General features: G+C 44.3%; 1 protein-coding gene across 2 annotated transcripts in view; it reads right to left on the bottom strand.

The window, feature by feature from the left end:
* The window catches only part of sulf2a (sulfatase 2a), a 47,274-nt gene extending 26,095 nt beyond the window's left edge, over positions 1 to 21,179 (bottom strand). For both annotated transcript variants that reach the window (XM_072665504.1, XM_072665505.1), the window contains exon 1: positions 21,021 to 21,179. The gene's annotated coding sequence lies outside the window, so the exon portion shown is untranslated. The remainder of the gene's footprint in view (positions 1 to 21,020) is intronic.
* Positions 21,180 to 21,547: the final 368 nt, after the last annotated feature.

Genomic DNA, 21,547 nt, shown 5'->3' with positions numbered 1-21,547 from the left:
CGCTGAACCCAGGGCTCTGCCCATCTGTATGCTTTTAGGTTTTGCTAAATTATTGGATTACTTATTGATTAATTATTATTATCATTATTTTTATGCAAGCAACCTACACAACTGCAGCAATTAGAAGGGTTTAGATCCCTCAGCACGTTATTTATAACTAATGATCTGAGTTTCCTTAAAGCAATTAAACATAACTACAGTAACTGTACTCTTATAATGTAAATACTGTAAAACTAAATACTGTAAATACTGTAAATCCAGTAAAAAGGAGAAACAAGAGCTTCTCATTCTGAAAGTAGGTGAGATCTTGTGAGCTAGTCTGAAGAACAGAGCTCGGCTCCACTTTGGAGAGGTTCTAATGAACACAGTGATGGAGAACCACTGTAACTTTCTGTAGGAATGTCATTAGTGTTTATTTTAATATCAGTGTTTTATAATAAACAGATCAGATCAGCAGCTTTACTCTCTGATTTAAACATAGAAACAGAAACCTTGTTTGATGGGCTTAGTTGTGACAGTCTCCCTAGATGAACAGGTCTCTATATTCAGTAATAATCAGAGAAGCTTCCCTAAAAATAACAGAATTCAACTAAAAATGATCAGAAAAATTTAGATTAGATTATATTTCCTGAATGAAATCCAGCCTAATGAGCAGCACTGTAAAGTGGCTAATGTAGAAATGTATGAATTTTCCTGAGATATTAAAGAGACTTTTGAATAGCTGCTTGGCTGCTGTGCAGATATTAAAGGGTTAATAGACTTGGTGAAGATCACATGCCTGCAGGGCCTCTCTTCCATTGCTAGTGCTGCTGCTTCATCTCCCTCACTGGTAACGGGCCTTGGCATGGCCTGGAGAATGTGCGCTCTCTCCTCGATTCCATATGCAAACTCACCAAAGTCTCCTTGAATTTACCAACAAAAGTTGGTATTCAGATGCTAATGGTGCCACGACGAGCCTTTCAGAGGAGAAGCCTTTCTCTGGCAGGCAGCTGATGCGGGGGGGTTTGGGGGGACGACAAGAGGAAATCATTGAAACGGTACTGTACATCAGCCGTCTAATGGGCGATTTGGGATGCTCTTGGGATCTTGGCGTTCCATCAGCCCTCCCCCTCCAAACACACCCCTGCACAAATACCTCCCCGCCCCTCACGGACTGGAACACACATTTATGCGGCGTCTCTGACAGGAGACCCAGAGTGGATGTGTTATAACACTGTCGGCAGCAGAAACGCGTTCTTCTTGGGCCGATATTAAAAAAGGGCGTCAACACCAGCATGGGGAGGCATCCGCCCGAAACCACACTTAACCTCCAGCAAAGCGGGACAGAGTTCTGCTGCACAGCAAAGAAATGAAGTCTTAATCAAGCAAACAGAGCAGCTTTTTAGTTTTTAGTGCTGTATCTCAGGGAGGGTCCTCTGGTCACACAGGCTGCTGAAATCGGAGATTTTTGAGTATCAGATTGGCCACATTTGGATTTCTGGACATGTGACTCAGTTTGACTCGTCAGGTCAGATTGTTTCAGATGTCAGATCAGATGTCTGTCTTGGTGGCACAGTATGTCAGAATGTGCGAGGAAACCCAGGAGAGCGTCTTCAAAACCTTCAGCTTTCAGTGACTGAAAACCCAGCGTTCAGAAATCTGCATGTGTAGATGAGTCAGTTTTCCTGCAGAGAGAAAGAAGCCCGAGAGTCTGCTGCTTTCCACCGGTTAATGTGCTCAAACTCCACCTACTTTAACAGGAACGCCCGTTAAACTACCACTCACAGTCTGCCGGTCTGCTGTGACTCCACAGTTCAAACAACAGTAAATGAACCCCTCAGATATCCCGTCCAGCGCAGCTCAAGGGTCCAACAGTGGTCAATTACAAAATGAAATTACAGTAAAAAGCCTCTGCAGATCTACTGCTGCTGCCTAAAGCTGGTCAGAATTAAGATCACCCCGGTGACCCTGAGCCTTTCTCAACAGCCTGACAGCTGAACAGCAGCCAGTGCAGTTTATAAAAGCAACTGTCCTCACGTATGAAGATTGAGGGATGGGTGTGAGACAGTGGAGCTGGACGGAACTGCAGAACTAGTTTTTCTGGCTGATGAAGAGCAAACAGCTCCATGTTCTTCAGTCTGAGCATGTTCCTGTGAAATATGAAAGTGGTTCAACATTTCCCACTTCATTAGTTTTGCGCTGTGCTCGTTCAGCCTGAGTGTGATGAGCTCCAGCTGTTACGGCTTTACACCACATTAAAGTAAAGGGCAAACGCATCCTATATCTTATCTTTCCAAAAATGCCAGATTGAAAATGCTATTAGCGGAGGAATTGGGGGTGAGTAACTGGGGTTAGTGATTTGAGGAAAAATAAAGAACAGAGAAAAATGTTAAATTTAATGTCAGATATTAAACAATTCTGTGACCATCAAACATTAAACTGCTGTGAGGAAGTCGGACCGTCACTGAGCTGTCTTCAGAGTCTTCAGCACAGATTCACAGATTCTACAAATTGTAGTCCACTGAAAACATTTCTGCATGGACCCCCTTCCCCATTTACCTTAGCAAAGTGTGCCATAACATTAAAACGTCACTTTCAGTTACTTTACTATTTCTGTTATAGGGTAATGATTCTATATGACGCAACATATTCACCTTATGGAAGTTTAATATTTTGATATTTTGGTTTTCCGGACAGGGATGAACATTCTGGACTACACAGAAATCTGAACTGAGATTTACCATTGAAAAGAGGATAGAAGTGACTGGTCTGCAGCATTCTGTAGCCTTCATACTTTAGATCAGCAGCTTCAGGATCACGGTGATGCTCCACTGACTGTATCAGGGAGGACAGCGTCTCTATTGGACTGTGTAACTCTGCAGAACCCATAGAGTCACATTAGTGTAAAATCCTGTAGTGTTACTCTACCTCCTCAGCCCACACGCTGCTCCACCTCTCTACCTCCTCAGCCCACATGCTGCTCCACCTGCTCCACCTCTCTACCTCTTCAGCCCACACGCTGCTCCACCTCTCTACCTCCTCAGCCCACATGCTGCTCCACCTGCTCCACCTCTCTACCTCCTCAGCCCACATGCTCCTCCACCTCTCTACCTCCTCAGCCCACATGCCCCTCCACCTCTCTATCTCCTCAGCCCACATGCCCCTCCACCTCTCTACCTCGTCAGCCCACATGCTGCTCCACCTCTCTACCTCCTCAGCCCACATGCTGCTCCACCTCTCTACCTCCTCAGCCCACATGCTTCTCCACCTCTCAGCTCATCCAGAAATGCATGTGCACAGCACATTTATTGGTAACTCAAGGGCTGAAATACAACTCCTGGCTGTAGGGGGAGCTCAGGAGCAAGATATACCAATTTTCACATTATTCTGCTTTAAAGGAGCATTTTGTTTGTTATTGTTATTTTTTGCTCCTGGACTCCCCCTACAGTCAGCGATGCTACACTGACCGCTAACGCTTCAGTCTCCCTTACTAAGCTGCTCTCTTTGGTTTCCATGAGAAACAGACAAGGGTCCGTGATCGTGGTGGGTTGGATCTCTGTGGTCTGGAGGTCAGGCACAGAGCACACTCAGGGCGGCTTCACCACTTTACCCCCTCTGTCCATGCCGCTGCTTCGGCCCCTTCCCAACCCAAAGGGGACCGTGAGGGCCGAGTAGAAACTATCAACAGTGCTGTGATTGTGCCTCCCAAGGCTTCAAACAGACCCTGGATGTCTGGCTCTAGAAGAAAGGGACTGGAGGAGAAAACAGTAATTGTTTCTGGTAAATGGTTTATCTGTTTCAATCTCAATGCTTCCCTTCTGGTGGAGAGGCAAATCCTGACTAATCCGAGAGCAGTGGCCCTTCTCTTCCTGCCTGAAGAGAGAGAAAGATAGAGGGCTACTTCACTTTGATATTCTATTACAGCAAGTGGAGAGGGGCTGCGCCGGTGAACCGTGATGGTAAAGTGAATGAGGCCGGAGCAGTATCGCGCTGTTGGGCCAAAAGACCGCGCATTTAAAATAAACCCTCGACATCCGTGCAAACCAGACAAAAGCCATCATATTCATGAAGCTATCAGACAGTCCCCTGCTGGAGAGCAGAAATGCTGTATTCAGTTCACTATATGTAAGTTTGTGGACACCAGATCATTTGTTTCTTTTAAAATCAAGGGTAGTAATATGGAGTTTGCCCTCCATTGCTGTGGTAACAGCCTCTACTGGGATGGCTTTACACTACATATTGAAACATTGTCATGAGAATTTGATTGCATTTAGCCATGAGATAATGATAGGTAATGATGTTGGATGATCAGTTTTAGACCACATACCCCACTCCGACTCATCCCAAAGGTATTCAGAGGTCCTCCAGAGAAGGATTCTCCGCTGGAGTCTGTATACTTGCTTTGGTCAGGACGACCTTATACTGTAAAAATTCAGGCCAACATAAAATGATACAGTTAGCTTACTGTGGTTCTCTTCACATTGTTCAGTTCTGTATCTTAGAGCTAAGCCTCAAAAACAGTAAATGAGCTGAAATGAATGAACTATTTTATAAGATGTTTAGTCTGTGGCTCCGCCCCTCCACCTGTTTATTTCCACCTGCAGGTTAAGACTTCACCTTATCACACCATGGGAGGCCTTCCTACTCTCAGATGCCTGACCATGGAGGGCTGTGGTGTTGATGGAATTTGACCTTATGATCTCCTGTCTTTTGATACCCAGACAGTTAGACAGTCGCTCCACTCTAGTGGGGAGGACATACCTGTGTTCAGCAAAGAACTAAACTGAGGTGAGAGAACTCAAAAACCGCTCTGTACTCTGATCAGTTACTGCTTCATTTTGAGCGTAGTCTCACTGCAGCTGTTGAATGATTGCAGCTCAATCAGAGTTCAGCAAGGTGACACATTCTGGGATTTAGCATGGACATAGGAGGTTTTTCATGGGTGGAAGGTCCCTTAACGTTATCTGTTTGTTTCAGATCAGCACATTAGGATCAGCTTTCCTCACCAATCTGTTTCCATGCCACCCCAGGCCTCCAGTTTATATTGTAATTTGTTTTGTTTTAATTACAACCAATTTCTCGTGTCTCCAGCAAATGACTTAGGGGAGAGGGAACTGGTAATGGCCCTGACTTAATGATGATTACCGACAATATTGGTTTCTCATTTCAGCAAACGACCTCAGTGGTGAAAACATTAAAGGAGACACAAATAAATCAATATGCTATCACAGCTACTGCTGTGCGTACCAACGCACTGCCTCCGAAAGCAATGTCTGCAGTCCCAGCACCCCAGTGAATGATCCATGTAGCAGCTTCAACTGATGAGAAGCTTCAAACCGATTTTTGAGGAGTTTGTCTATGAAGAATCAGTTAATGTTGGCAGTAGGTGTGTTTCTGCTCACACACATATTAGAATAATATGATTAACATTTATTGGATTTAGAAAATAATTAATGTTTCTAAGCAAATAAGCAAATGACGTCCCAGATAAAGAACTTCTTAGGTGCCTTATACATTTACAGCGTACTGCACCTATTCACACTTCGTGATGTGAAACATCTGTAGGTTTGCAGTAAATCCCACCACCACACTGTTAATATTGGGGATATTCTAATGATCTACAGAATTCTCAGCTGGGCACGAGGACCCCCTCAGTGTGTCCCTTCGCTGACTTTCTTCATGCTAATCCTTTATTCCTTTCTCTCTCTTTGTGCTTAGATTAGCAGGCTTAGTGATACCCCCTCCAATCCATACATAGACCACCCTTCCCTGCCAAAAACACACAGGGGTTTTAAAGCTGCTTGGTTTGGAAGGAACTTGAAAAGAAGAATTAGGAAAGTCCGCTTACTGACAAGAATCTCAGTGAAGGACCTCCACTAATCACAGCATCAGATAGAAAGTGAGTTGATGGGATCATGGGTATTTATGGGTGTGGTTTCATGGTGATGACTGTTGTCCTAATTTACAATAAAATCTTGTCCCTTATTAAACGTCAGGTCGGTTTGAAGAGTTTCTGCAAAGCTTAGGGTGTCCAAAGCGAGCATTGTCTGCATCAGTATGATTATGATTGAAGAGTCTTTATCAGGGAGAGCTTTGGAACTGGTGTTGATTCTCACACAGATCACAGAGCTGTGAAACACGTGGTAACAGCAAGTAAAGTGAAGAGTGAAGGTCTAAGAGGATGTTCGACACCTCGGTGGATTGTTGGACACTGACTGTGTTTTTAACACTGAAGCTGATGTTCAGATGTTCAGACCTACTACAGCTGATCCACTCATCCAGCACTTCTGCGCAGTCTTATGGAGTCGGTGCCAGCTTGAGTGAATTAGTCCTCAGAGCAGAAGGGAGGCACAACTACTAAATACTATTATATTTACGTTAATTGTCCTGAATACGTTATGATCATTAAACCAATAGAAAGGACATGGCCTGTTATACAGTGTCACCCTCTCTTTCTAGAGGTTTATGACTCTGAGCGTGGGGTGGCTCCTCAGACGGTACATCCCAGTGTATCCAGCCACCCAGGCTGTATCCGGTCCCAAGCCACCATTTTAAACATACACTCCTCTCCCTCCAGCTTCCCCCCCCCCCCCCCCTCTCTCTCTCTTGCTCTTGGGTGCTGCACTATTGATATTGTATAACATTGCAGAGGCCCTGCAGGTTCTTAATGAAACCCCAGATTAATAATGTATTACTGGACCGGTTCTCTGGACAGTTCTTATCAGTATCATTTGTTCTCCCTGCAGAGACTTAATGTGTAATCTATACCGGTCTCTCTCTCTCACACACACACGCACGAACACACACACACACACACACACACACACACACACACACATAAACTACATTCAGAGTTTAGCTATACACATTACTGCTCTCATTTTTCACTCTGTGTTAATCACAGCTGGGGGTCCGTATATGTTCCTTATATATACACGACTGTGAGACTAAAAAAGGCTACAGGAGAACAAACAACTCACATCAAGGCCACCTGCTGTGAAACTGGCCTATGCATTGTTCCTTTCCACTGAACCAGCCCATAATGGCCATAACTTATAATTGTGTGGGCAGTGTTTTATTTCCATAATAAATTAGAATAAGAATATCTAAGGTTACTGTACCAATGACATCTGCTGAGGTCATACAAATGGAGGAAAAACTATGTGGTTTGACGCCATTTCTAATGGGGCATTATATGTGTATAATCACTTTATGGTCACTTTTTCCCAGTGGACACTAATTTCCCCCATTAGCCACTGGCCATTACAGGGGCTCACTGTTACTGTAAACCTAATGATTCAGTCATCAGCGCTCTACACCCACACTGGGGTCCAAAAGTCTGGATGACAGCACTGAATATAGGTTTGGGTATTTTGTCATTGAAGCTTAAAACAAAGTTATTATAAGTCAAAGTCACACAAACTGTATATAACATTTATAATAATAATCAAATCAAATCAAATGTATTAACTTTACACAGTCCTCCATTCTCTTTAATCTAGATTTATCGTCAGGTTTGGCTGAAATATAGAGCTGTGTGTCATCTGCATAACAGACCAACTGTCTATAACCATGGTAACATGTATAATGTAAATAATAGCGATCCCAAAATAGAGCCTTGTGGAACATATCTTACTACTATCTTTTACTGATAGCGCTTGGTTAGATATGATTTGAACCACGATAGGGCTGTTCCTGTGATTCCAACCATCTAATCTTAAAGCAGTTAGTAAGCGTACGACGCAGTAAATGACTAAACAGATGTATAAAAACAAGTGTTAGAATGTGGAAGCTAAACACAGAGACAGGGATGCCCCGAACACCGTCTTCACAGCACTGGGCAGGAGCACAGAGAGCAGGAGCACCTAATACAAATTGTAAGAAATAAAAAAATGCACACAAAGAATTTCTTTACTGTCAAACAAAAATCCTGTATTCTATTCTTCCTGTATTTTCCCTCCTCCTGTAAAATTGGCAGTTTGAAGGTTTTCACGTGGCAGTGATGATTTTGGACTTCCCAGTAAACACTAATTTCCCCCATTAGCCGGCTCACATAAAGGCCCATCCCGTTAGCGTGATCCTAATGGTTCTCTTTAAAGGCCTAATTTGAACTCAGACAAACCCCACATGCCTTTCACCACCCCCACAATCTCCGTTATCTTACATTTACATGATCACAGTGAGCAGTAAATGAACTGAAGGCCGCGGGGGGAAACTGTATTGGGTGGCGTCGGCTGCAGGCAGTTATGAGAGACGGGCCGCACTTTTCTGAGAGCACTAAAACCTAATGAACAGCCAGACCTGACCCAGCCCTCATAAAACAAGTCATAAATCGTCGCGCTGAATGGGCCCGCAGACACCAGGTTACAGATTTCTAACAGGCATAGGGGGACAGGGACAGCAGCTTTATAGCGAAGGTCACTCAATTAATGACCGCGTATGAACCTGTGTTCTTCTTCTCGTGGGGAAAAAACAGACTTTCTTTCCTTTGCCGGTTTCCTCAGCTCAACCAAACTGGAACTAAACTCACACCGGCATACTCCTACCAGGAAGACTGGAGAAAGCCAGCCCTCTGTAAAAGGGAAATCACTGTGTTTCATTCTGAGGCAAAATAACAGGGTTGTAAGTCGGCTTGTAAAACAGCATCCAAGGACGAGTTCCGGTGAAATGAAGGAGGGTCTGAATAAAATAAAAGGATATTGTAGCAGTGTTGGTTTGGCCCATAGGCCAGTTTAAGGATCAGTATCAGATAAGCAGTGAAGTCTCAGCTTGAGAGGCGTCACTTAACGTCTCTTTGTCTCAGAATGATGCAGATTTAACAGGTTCATTTCAAAACCACAGGAAGCCACTGAGGAGCCGAGTGGAATCGCTCACTTCTAGCCACTCTGCATTTCCAGAGCTTTTTGATGGCTGTTAATCTCTATTTAAACCTATTAAAGTAATTACTGAAGCAGTGGGGTGATGAAGGATTATGAAACTAGCGCACGGAGGAAGGCTAATGTTCAGGGCATTAGGAAGAGAGCAGTGTTCACCATTCGTTTCCAAACAATTCTCCAAAATGGGAGAGTCATATAGACGACTGGCAGGGCAGTCATCCCAAAACACATCCCTGGGCATGCTGTATATCCTTGTGTGTGGCCTGTGTCTTGGCACAGCGTGTGAGGCTTCATTGGGACACTTTAAAAAGCGGGCACATGGCCCACTGTTGACAAAGCCTGGTATCTCCTGCTGTCAGCTTGTTTTGTGTGCACCGAGTGGAAAGAATCAATTTCGCCAGCTCACAACAGACCATTTTAATATCTGACTCCTAATTAATTGGCTGAGGGAAAGCCCCAGCATGGGGAGACAAGTTGGTGATCCTGGAAAACATTTCCCAATAAGCAAAAACATGTAGGCCAAAGTAGCAAACTGTAGGGTCAGATGTGGGTCCAGTAGGTATACATACTGGATATTTTTCTGAGCATGGAAGATTGTGAAGTTAATGAGCTCCTGTCTTTTGACAAGCAGGCAGTTAGACAGTCGCTACACCCCAGAACTGTGAAGCTGTGTACATTTCTGTGAGAAAGAAAGGAAGGTAAATTTACTCAGAACTGCTCTAGACCGGCCCTACAGTCTAACTGCTGCTCAACAAGTGTAAAGAAATCATTAGTTCAAATCCCAGCTCAGCAATACGTCTGTCAAAAGCATCATGTGACAGATTGTAATTTTTCTTATTTAATCGGTTTCCGGCTTCGACTCAACTCTCTGTAATCAGTTACTTTAACAGTTTAGGTTGACCTGACGTACAGTAAGCAGTAAATTTTTACAGTAAGTGAAGTTTAATTCTGTCAGTAATAGCCTTATAGTACATCCAGCTTATCAGCATCAGAGCTGAAGGCTGTTAGATGCTGTTCTTCTCTGTTTGGGATATGTGGGAGGTTAGCAGAGACTGCCACACTAGAACAGACTAAACCCGGCTTCCTTTCCGCATAAGTAAAAATACCAAGTCATAAGTACCAAACAGTACATCAATTAAATAAATTAGAAAATAAAATTATAAAATTTGGATCCCAATAACAAAAACTTCTGGATATTAATTTACCTGTGAATAGATCAAAGCACCTGCGGGACTTATTCACGTTTCCTCTTTGAACAATTAGGCTTTGGGAGCTTTTTGAAAGGTGGGCTTTTTTTAAAAGCTGTCACATGGCTGCATTTGAACGGATTCTTTGAAGAGTTCCTCTAGACTGTATTTCCCCTTGGTAGCAGTGGCAGCTTCATCCGGCTTTGCCTGAAGGCGAATGAAAAATTGGATGAAAAAAGGGGAAGAGAGGTGAGCTGTTCAGATCTCGACTCAAAGAGAATAACTAAACACACATGTCACTCTGCTGGCTTCTGACCTCCAGAATAAAGGAAGCAAAGACTAACAGAGTTTCCTATCAGTGGCGGAGAATTGGAGGAGAATCTCGAGGAGAATCCCAAAATTTAAAGGAATTGTTTGGCTCAGCTGTCGGTTGTTTAATTGTTCAGATAAAAAAGTTCATATTTAATTTATTTTATTTAATGATCTCAGATTTCTCTACAGTGGTGAAAGGAACTAGGGTTCATAATGCCATAATTACATTCTGACCCAATTTTATTTACTGTCCAAAATGAGCGGCAGTGCTACACATGCTTGAGTTCGCACATGTCGTATTGAATAAGGTAAATCTGAATAAGATCAGTGTGTATTAAACACATTCAGACCAACACCTGATTTCAGTACTGTCCTAAACCCACACCTCAGACACCTCAACTGAACAAATGTTATGATCAAACTTTTAGATCTCTCTTTTAGATCTCAATTCTGAAGAAATAGTGAAATAATTACAATTATCTGATTTCAGTAATTCCACCATTCATATTAGCAGCGGATTCATAACTTATATGTCGTAACTTAAATGTAACTGTTTCCTATCTACACATTTCCTCAGAGAAAAGCAGAGAACAGATTTAATAACACAATAAAACTGCTATAAAAATGACCAAACCTTTTACAGGACGTCCTCAGTGTGTTCACAGTATTAACAGACAGAGGTTTGTGTGATTTGATCAGAAGTCAAGTATTGACATGACATGATGACATCTGAAGGACAGATCCGTCCCAATGTCACAGATATTCCCACTAGTATTCCTGATGACGACAACATGTCCACATATATAAAACTGCAGGACCTCAGGCTGGGGTTAGAAACACTGACCAGGGTTCAAATCCATCACTTTCCATCACAGTGTGGGTTCTATCAGTGGCTCATCCATTCGATCCGAAGAAGGATCAGAATTATTGGGAGCGGTGTCGTTATGCAGGGGGTCTTATGTCTGGGGAGCATGATAAGGGGACTGCAGCTCTATCCGTGTGAACGCTTCTCTCTGAGCTCCAGTGAATCCGTGCAGCTCAGGTTCTGTCTCAGAGACATTCAGACAACAGTCCAGCCCCACATCCCGCTTACCGTGCTTCCACCCACCACCAATTATACTCAATGCTTCTGTCAAGGCGGCAAGTAATAACTGTGTGTGCATACACACACACACGCACACACAGACATTGCCTTGAGAATTCAGTCTGGCTCACCATTCGTTGCTAAACGAGGTTTCTTCAGGTCAGAACCTGCAGACAGCACGAAACTAGCAGCTGAACGTATTGATCTGAGGCCGTATTGATTTAAGGCTTCAGATCACCTTCAGTCCTTCAATTCTCCACTCAGACACTGCTTCAAATTCATGCCGCCAAGCCACTGAGGCCGAGGTTGAGCTTGGAAGAACCTGAATGAATATGGCAGCTGCTCTTGAGATGGGCAAGATCCCGAGCGAATCTGTCTTCATTGTGTCCTCCTTTTATGTAAACTGTCCAAACAGATGCCCCTCTGAATAGTGTCTGACTCTTTCACAGATGCCTTTCACTATTAGCAGTCATCTCTGTGACAGATGTCACTCAGGGTCTTCCCTTCTCTCCCAGACGCTTTCATTATGTGCTAGATCTCAGCCCAGGATGTTTTTGTGGTGTTTGCTGCTGGACTAAGACACACAGGGCGTGGAGTACACTCAACTAGATGTTTTGGCCTTACAGATTTCAGAAGGTTTAGAAAAATATGAATGATAGTTTCAAATCAGGCTCGAGGCTCGTCATCAGCTTGATGGCTCATCAGCTACATCAAAATCTCAAGTTTCAGAAATGCTCGGACTCTCCAAACCTGGTTCTCTTCACCCATCAAACGTCCTCAGACTAGAAGAAGAGGAGCCAAGTATCATTAATAAACGCAGGTCAGGACAGTTTGTACGGTAAATGTTTGTGTGTAAAGACAGTGTAGAATGTAATAATGAATATTAATCGAGATAAATGCAGGGGTCAGCGGTCAGAATGCGCTGCTGGTCAGTGAAGTTAATATGTTGAATAACTTAAAGAGGAACACAGGGTTGGTTGGTCGACTGCTCTGTGAACTCCAGTCTCCGTGTGGATGTGTTCTAATCCATCAGCGGCTCATCTGATTTACTTTACACAACAGGTACGGCCCAGACGCACCACACCTAACAAAACTGTTCATCCATACCTGTCCTGTTCAATGTACTGTATCACACACTTCCGTAGCACTTACTCAGTGTATAAAAAGAAATCATCACTCCACAGGTGAGCAATATGAGTTATTTTCTTATTGTTATCGTGATAAATGACATCACATGATAAGGGACATCACTCACGTCACGGGTCTCATCATTTCTTCACAGGGAGTCTGGAAAACCAACCCAGTGCACAGAAAGAAGAAGATATCTTTGAAAATATTCAAAATACTGTGATGTGATAGATTTGCCACCCATACACAACAAACTAGCTCAGATTGCCTTGTGGGGTTTGGTGTAGGTTTAGCTAGGAATGTCAGATGTTCTGCTGTCCTGTGTTGTCCATGTTGTGACACAGGACAGACATGTTGTACCGGGTAGAAGTTGGAGAGAGGCTAACAGTCATCAGAAACACCAGAAAGACAGTAGGGGGCATGAAGCCGACTCCTGGGAGGCCCTCTGTGGGAGCAGCGTGAGTTCTTAATTGGATATGTGAGAGGCTTCTGGAATCGATTGGGAGAGATCTAGCCCTGGTGGAATCAAAGAAACATGGCCTGGGGGCTGGTTTGTGCCAAAGCTGATTTGAGATTGGTGGAAAGAAGAAGGCAGACACAGGCTTTACTCTTTGTAGAATCTTCAAACGTCCTCCTGATTAAAGAAGAACTTACAGTGTAACAGTAACTCCAGCAGCTCCATCTGACAGAACACTGCTCCACGGATTACAGCCTCAACACTGAAGACCAGAATTCAGAGAAGTCCAGTTCTGTTCTGTGTTAATTTATCAGGTGGAACTCGTTCCAGTCTCAGTTCAGATTAGTTGGGATAGATATTGGCAGGAGTGTGCTGTGCTCGTAGACACGAGGCTGAAATCATGTTTATTTATCATGTTATGTACAGCACCACTTTGAGGGTGTTATTGCCATTAAACCACAGTTCTGAGAAGTCTCACATCCATATCAAACATAGTCCCTGTATCTGTAAACGAGCACTGCTGCATTTAAACACTGTCGGTCAGACAGCTCTCTGTCCGCCACCCCTACCTCAGTGTTTGGAGAGCTGGACCCTGTTCTGATGAAGGACGTCTTCCTCCACTACAGCGTTTTTACTGAGGTGGAACATTTAGCAGGACTCTTCACACAGGAAGTGGCGCTCTGCAGCTGGCAGTGTGTCCAGCTTTCTTTCAAACGGGAGTGTTTGGGTTTGTAGTGGCTGTCAGGACGTCAGGGCTGTAGCTCATTATAACTCATCAGCAGCTCGTTACCAGCGCCTCCTCACTCTCAGATATAACTCGTACAACTTCCTGGCTGTTGCTAGGCTACATGTGAGTAAGGTGGACTGATACAGGGAGAGGGTCAAAGTGCCGTTATTGTGAGATATTGGAGTGCCTCTCAGCCAATCACATTTCAAGGTTGAAAAAATGAGGACACCCCATTAAAAGCTCTTTTCGATCATATTTAAAGCTCTGGTGATCTGATCTTCATGTGATCTTCACTGATTATTTATAAAATAGAATTAATAGAAATATCATTTTCCTGTGTTTAACCCCCCACACTTCAAATGTGTAGAATTAGAACCAGGTGCAGAACATTTACAGTCATTTACAAGTGGAACAGCTGACCAACATGGCCTGGTCGGACAGTCATAGCAAGTTCAGCCCAACAGCACTCACATCATCACGGGATCTACAGGTAGCTCTCACCACTGCTGAAGTCGAAGTCGGCTATATGAATCCACTAAGATATAAGAATCCAATTCTGTTTAATCAATAACGCAATCAGACAATACTGATATATCATTAGAACTGTACAGACGTCTCATTAAGAGAAATGTGGGATAATTAAGGATGCTTTCACTTTCCGGGATATCCTGTCCTCCAGCACTCGTAGGCCTCTGTTACAGGAAGACGCTCGGACCTGAGCTCTGGTTCTGTATCGTTACGTCCTGCACTTTCCTTTGATCAGAGCATCAACTTACTTACTACTGCTTACTGCTGCTGGAAGGAGATCAGGGGTTAACGTCATCTGAGACAAGGTCCTGAAGGATCGATTCTTATGGGAAAGGTTTACTTGAAGTTATTGCATGGTAATGGCTGTGGGAAAAATAAGTGTGCTGCATTGTGGGAAGGTTTTGAGCATTGCGTAACAGGAAGAGAGAGTATCAGCGATGACTATAAGAATGTCCAGATTTCTGACTCCGAAAGCCCTCTTCTTCCTCTGACAGTGTTCTCGCATCCCAGAGTTCCCGTAGATGATGCAGCATCTAAACAGTGACCAACTCCAAAAATATGAAATATTTATAAAAGCCTCAACCCTAACCCACAACCTAACCCAGACCCTGACCCTATCCCTGACCCTGACCCTAACCTCAACCTCAACCCACAACCTAACCCTGATCCTAATTCTAACCTCAACCTACAACCTAACCCTGACCCTATCCCTGACCCGGATCCTAACCTCAACCTCAACTTCAACCCACAACCTAACCCTGATCCTAATTCTAACCTCAACCCACAACCTAACCCAGACCCTGACCCTAACCTCAACCTCAACCCACAACCTAACCCTGATCCTAATTCTAACCTCAACCTACAACCTAACCCTGACCCTATCCCTGACCCGGATCCTAACCTCAACCTCAACTTCAACCCACAACCTAACCCTGACCCTGACCCTAACCTCAACCCACAACCTAACCCTGATCCTAATCTCAACCTCAACCCACAACCTAACCCTAACCTCAACCTCAACCTCAACCCACAACCTAACCCTGACCCTGACCCTAACCTCAACCTCAACCTCAACCCACAACCTAACAATGATCCTAATCCTAACTTCAACCCACAACCTAACCCTGACCCTAACCTCAACCCACAACCTAACCCTGATCCTAACCCTAACCTCAACCTCAACCTCAACCCACAACCTAACCCTGACCCTGACCCTAACCTCAACCCACAACCTAACCCTGATCCTAATCTCAACCTCAACCCACAACCTAACCCTGATCCTAATCCTAACCTCAACCTCAACCTACAATCTAACCCTGACCCTAACCTCAACCTCAACCTAAACCCACAACCTAACCCTGATCCTAATCCTAACTTCAACCCACAACCTAACCCTGACCCTAACCTCAACCCACAACCTAACCCTGACCCTGACCCTAACCTCAACCTCAACCTCAACCCACAACCTAACAATGATCCTAATCCTAACTTCAACCCACAACCTAACCCTGACCCTGACCCTAACCTCAACCCACAACCTAACCCTGATCCTAACCCTAACCCTAACCTCAACCTCAACCCACAACCTAACCCTGACCCTGACCCTAACCTCAACCCACAACCTAACCCTGACCCTGACCCTAACCTCAACCTCAACCTCAACCCACAACCTAACCCTGATCCTAATCCTAACCTCAACCTCAACCCACAACCTAACCCTGACCCCAGTCCCTTAATCTGATCCTAATCCAGTTAGTCTCCAGTTCCAGACTGGTATCAGCAGCAGGTCTACAGCAGCTGGTTGAGCAGCCTTGTGGCTTTAATAATTTCACCTTGGCTTGGTTGTGTTTGTTGATTGACTGTGTTTGGGGTAAAAACTGATATTTCAGGCGAGAGCTCCTTTTAATAGATTGGCTGATGATTGAATCGCTAAGTGCAGTCACGTTTATATAACAGTGAGCTCTCTGCAGCGGCCTGCTACTAAACCCCGTATCTCTACAGTCCTCCAGTCTTTGGTATTTCTCGAGAATGGGACTTGTTAGGCTGATTATCCATGAAATATCAGAGAGGGCTTTATGATGTGAGATTTATCGGCGCTGTGAGCTTCACTGACAGTAATTACAGATCGCTGTGGGACACAAAGCAAATCTCATTGATAACTGATTAGACGCTTGCAGTGGTAAATCACATCACTCATCAGACGGCATTCTCAATGAACCCCACTCTGCTCTTATTGTAAACTCAGTAATCACCAGTATTTTAAAATGACTGCTGCAGTTATGAGGGTGAGCGGTGGCTGTGTGAGCAGTCTTCAGGGATTTGGCCTTTAAAACTGTACTGTACTGTACTGTAAACCACTGGATTATGATGTTTTATAAGGTTTGAATGAACCTCACATTCCTTCTCATATCAGAGGTATTAACAGGTTGTTTGTTCCTGCTTTGCTGCAGAATCAGCCTATACCCTTCTGGAAAGGATTTATGTTAGATGTTGGAACATTGCTGTGAGGATCGGATTGCATTTAGCCACATGAGCATCAGTAAGGTCAGGCACTGATTTTAGATGATTAGTTCTGGATCATAAACGACACACCAAAGATTCCAAAAGTTTTGGATGGAGCTCCAGAGAATGTAGTTCTGCTGCTCCAGAGTCCAGGGCTTTTTACCCCTCTAGCTGACGCCTGGTGTTGGGCATGGAGTCCTTTGGTTCATGTGTATCTCCTCCACAGTAATCTGCTTTATTAGGAACCATTTTTGTGGGTGTGCTACTGAACACCTGTGTCTGTACACCTTACTGCAGCCAAATCCACAAATTAGAATGAATACCCGGACCCTGGATCTGTGGTGTAAATACATGGTTAATGTTGTAAGTCTGAAATAGGGGTCGAGGAGGTGATGGGATTGAACTCCAGCTACTTACAAAGAGATCAGAGAGAAAAAGAGCCTTTATAAACAAAGAGTTTCCTAATTAGTGAAACATTTATCACACACACACACACACACACACACACACACACACACACAGTTACAGCTCTCCCTGCTCTGATCAAATATTGATATGATGTCATGCTTTATTCAGTGCCGCTGTAAAACTTTGTGACTGTCCGCATTTCATTAAAATCAGATATAGCTTTGTTCACTGCTCCGCTCTCCGCTGAACGTGCTCCATCCGTCTAATCTGAACGCCTGACGGGTCTGAGTGTGGGTCTCATTGTGAATGTCCAAATAAGGACTGTGGCCAAATAGTTGTTTTAGTCTGTCTGGTGCTAAAAACGTCCCATGTCCATTTTTGTCCTGGAATGTTTCCGGATTCTCCAAATTAAGAGAACAAAACACAAATATTCATAGTTGCCTGAGCAGAGTCAGTATCAGCCAGAATATTAAAACCACCTGCCTAATAACGTGTAAGGGCCACTCGTGCTGTCAAAACAGCTCTGACCCATTGAGCCATGGACTATATCTCTGAGGGTGTCCTGTGGTGTCTGGCACCAAGATTGGGTCAGTAGATGTCCATAAGACATGGCTTGACAAGGTGCTTATGGCAAACTATGAACTGATGTCACATCCCTCGTTTAGCAGGGAGCAGCAAGCCACACCCACTTCTATAGTCAGCGATGTCACCTTGAGCGCATGCACACTGTCACTGATATCTACCCTCTGTCAGGCCAGTTCTCCGGTGGCATGCCTCAGTGGTTAGATTGTGATGGACTGCCAATAGCGCTTTCTCCTCACTGCAGAACAAGATGCATATCCTTTTCCTTCATGCGAACCCTACAGACCTGCAGAGGCGTGTAAGGAACACCAGCCTGAACAGCAATGAAAGAGCGTGCATTCAGCGAGCAGATCAGGCGTTATTCCTATCAGCACAAGGATCGGCGTAGCACATCTATTTGTAGCGTCTAGCCTACATAATATATAACATTACGTCCTGTGAGGTCCCTCTCTTATTCCCAGATGTAGACAAACCCCAAATAGCTCCCACTCAGAAAATCAGGGAATTGAGATCAAATCCCTTTATTTCTGTCAGGGCGAAATCCCAGATGAGCGAACATGCTACATTTCGCACTGATCCGCAGTCTCTGCTGAACTACTTTGGTAAATCTTTGAAAACTTGTTGGGAAAACGCTGGAACTTTGTTACGGAAAACGAAGTGTCTTCATATGTGATACAGAAAGTGTGTAATGTAGACATAAGTACACGCAGAGAAACCCAGCGGTCAACAGCGCGGTTAGAGGCAGCTTTCAGATCTTACAGGTCAGACTTGATGCTGGTCCACAAACTCAGGATTAACTCCCATATCTCAAAGCCTGAGCATCGTCCCAGACTTCCCAACTGCATCTGAATCAAAGTCGACTCTTTGAGACGGGTTTCAGAGCTCAGGTTTATTTACTACAGAATTAATGTTCAATACTATCAGACCTGAGGAGAGATGATTCAGCTGCTACGTCATTTTAAGGAGTGATCAGCTCTGAGCGCAGTCTCAGCACTACTTGTTTATCAGGAGGCTTTCTTCCACACGTCCTGCTGTTTATATGTGTTTTATAAAACAGCACTTCTGCTTCTACAGAATCTGAAACACTGTCAGAGTCACTGAGCATCAATCTTTAACCCCTGAACAGTCCAGGGCTCATCACACACTAAGGGTTACTCAGTAAGTACAGGGGCGTCTGTACAGACTGGGGGGCTCTTCTCTGCTAATAGAACACTTGGCTCACTGGCGGACCGTAGGCTGTTTAAGGGGTTAATATTAATTGGCTCATTGGCATCTTGATGTTAATTGGCTGTTACTGGTGTGTAAAAAAGACTGCAGCATTGGCACAGTGAATAACTGAACATTTTAGTTGAAGTCCGGCATTTATTTTATAATTTATGTGGCCTCGACCTTCTCACATCATCATTTCCTTTTAGAAGAATCTTAAATCAAATCCAATCAGATTGATCTGTTTTTGATCTGTTTTTGATCTGTGCTTTTTTACAACTGATGTCATGTTTTGCAGGAACCCAGTAATAAAACAAAAGATTCACATAAATAAAAGATCCCCAGAGAGCAAACTAAAGGCAACAGGAGAAACCACGGCAGTGGACACGGCAGCTGTTATTAAGCCAGGGTAGTAAAATACCTACAGCTAGCAAACGGCTCTGTTATACAGGGAGTGTACTGCTGGTACAGCGCCATGACCTCACACCCTGCTGTTAGCATGATAAAGGCCACAATAATGAAAACAGTAAAACCACAGTTTGAGTTAAGTCAGGGGTGTCTACTTGTGGATCCAGGAACATTAGAAGGACAGTAAAATTGAGTAAGCTACTTTATAAGAGGTCCACATTGGGACCCCCACGTCATGGGCTCTGTCGCCAGTGTTTATGCCCGACTTGAACCCTGGAGATTCTGATGTGTACATACAGCCTGTTAGTCACCCAGTGAGCCTAAATGGGAAGGGCAGCACCTGGCTGGCTACTCAAGTCCAGACTCCAGCAGAGGGGAAAAGAGGCCAGTTGAAGTGGGGCTGAGCGGAGGCAGAGTGCAGAGTGAATAATGAATGAAACAGGCACGGATCTCTCAGCCTCCACCGCCGTGTCATTACACACGCTGTAAACAGCAGGGGAAGTTTGCTTGCTGATGAATATTTCACCCCGCAGGGCTGCAGGGCTTTCAATGAGCGTTTACTCTCAGTGACCTACTTGACCCGTAGGGCGGGTGCTGACTTCTGGGATTAAGCGCTCTGACACACCCTCTGCTCTGAGGTCATGATGAGGGGATGAACACGCCACAGACTGGTTCCCACAGCCGTGCATTTACCTCTAACAACCTGTCCAGAATCACAACTCTGCTGCACCTGCATATTACAGTCGGGCTGGAACAGCATCACCGTAACCCTAACCCTAACCCTAACTGATCAAAGGCCGAACACCCTTAAAGGAAACAAAGGGGTTCTTTGGAGCATGACTGTAGAAGAACCTGTCGATGGATGGTGAACGGTCCAGAGAGTAAAAATCTGTCTCTTACTGATAAGAGTAAAGAACCTTTTTAGAATTTGAAGAACCTCCACATAACAGGCATGTAACAACACAGTGTACTGCCCTTCATTACAGCTTTAAACTCAGATAACGTTAGCTTCTTAGCTCGGATCTAGAGAACTATGCTGGTAGAACCAAAACATTCTATGGAGGTTCTTTAATTTGAAAAAGGTTCTTCACGCTCAGGTTCTTCGTTTTCTATACGAAAACGGCTCATTAAAAAAATACCACTGTAAAGTTCTCCACAAACCAAACTGGATCTTCTGGAGCATCGCTGCTCTTGGAACCAGTTAGAGCCTTTTTAAAAGATTCAGTCTCATCCTGTACGACCTTTTTAGAACAAAGAAAAAAGCTAAAAGCTACTTTACCAACAGGATTGCCTGGATAAAAGGTACAGCTCAGATTAATACCTGGAGAAAAGCTGGAGGTAACAGTTTCTCAAGCTAAGTGAACCATTTAAATGCTGATCCTTTATGATGCTGAAAACGAGACCATTAACACACAAGCCTAAGGCTTATTTCTCAGGCTGGAGGTAATGTTGCCAAGCAAAGTTCACTGGCTTGTTTGGAGAACTCCATTACATCAGATCCGATCAATACGACTTCCTCACTCTCTGCACCACACGGCTCAGCATCATTTTGCACTGCTGGAGGAATCTGACTGTGCATCATCAGTCAGTGTTGCTTACTGAACCGTGCAGTGCAAAGTAGGGCAGATTCACCTACCTTACACCCGCCGTCCCAGAGAAACCTGAAGGAGGTCCTTATTGAGAAGCGAAGCCGCTGTGGGGGGGCTTATGGAGGTCACACAGGTGGGCTTGCAGGAGGTCACCTGCTTGCCTCAGTTCAGTCCACCTCAGCCCTTGGCTGTCTCTTAGCTAGCCGTGTGAGTGGGCACTCTTGCACAGCTCACTGATATAGACACACCAAGAGGAGAAAGGAGGGAGGCGTGGCCGCATAGCAGATAAATGAAAGAGGCAGAGAGGGAGGGAGGCAGAGAGGGAGGGAGGGAGGGAGAAGTCCCTCAATCTACAATTCAATTTCTCCCACAGCCTCTCTCTCTCTCTCTCTCTCTCTCTCTCTCTCTCGCCCCACACTGGTTAAACTCATTTTCTCCTGCATATTTAAGGAGGTTTTCAGTTGATTCTCTATCTGCTTCATCTGTAGCTTGAATCTTTATTTATTTATTTATTTATTTTTATCTTGACGTACTCTACTGTAAAAAACACAAAACACGAAACACCCCTGGAGGC

This window comes from Salminus brasiliensis, chromosome 21 (assembly GCF_030463535.1).
Source record: "Salminus brasiliensis chromosome 21, fSalBra1.hap2, whole genome shotgun sequence".
Lineage (NCBI taxonomy): Eukaryota > Metazoa > Chordata > Actinopteri > Characiformes > Bryconidae > Salminus > Salminus brasiliensis.
This window is presented reverse-complemented; position numbering and strand designations above follow the sequence as displayed.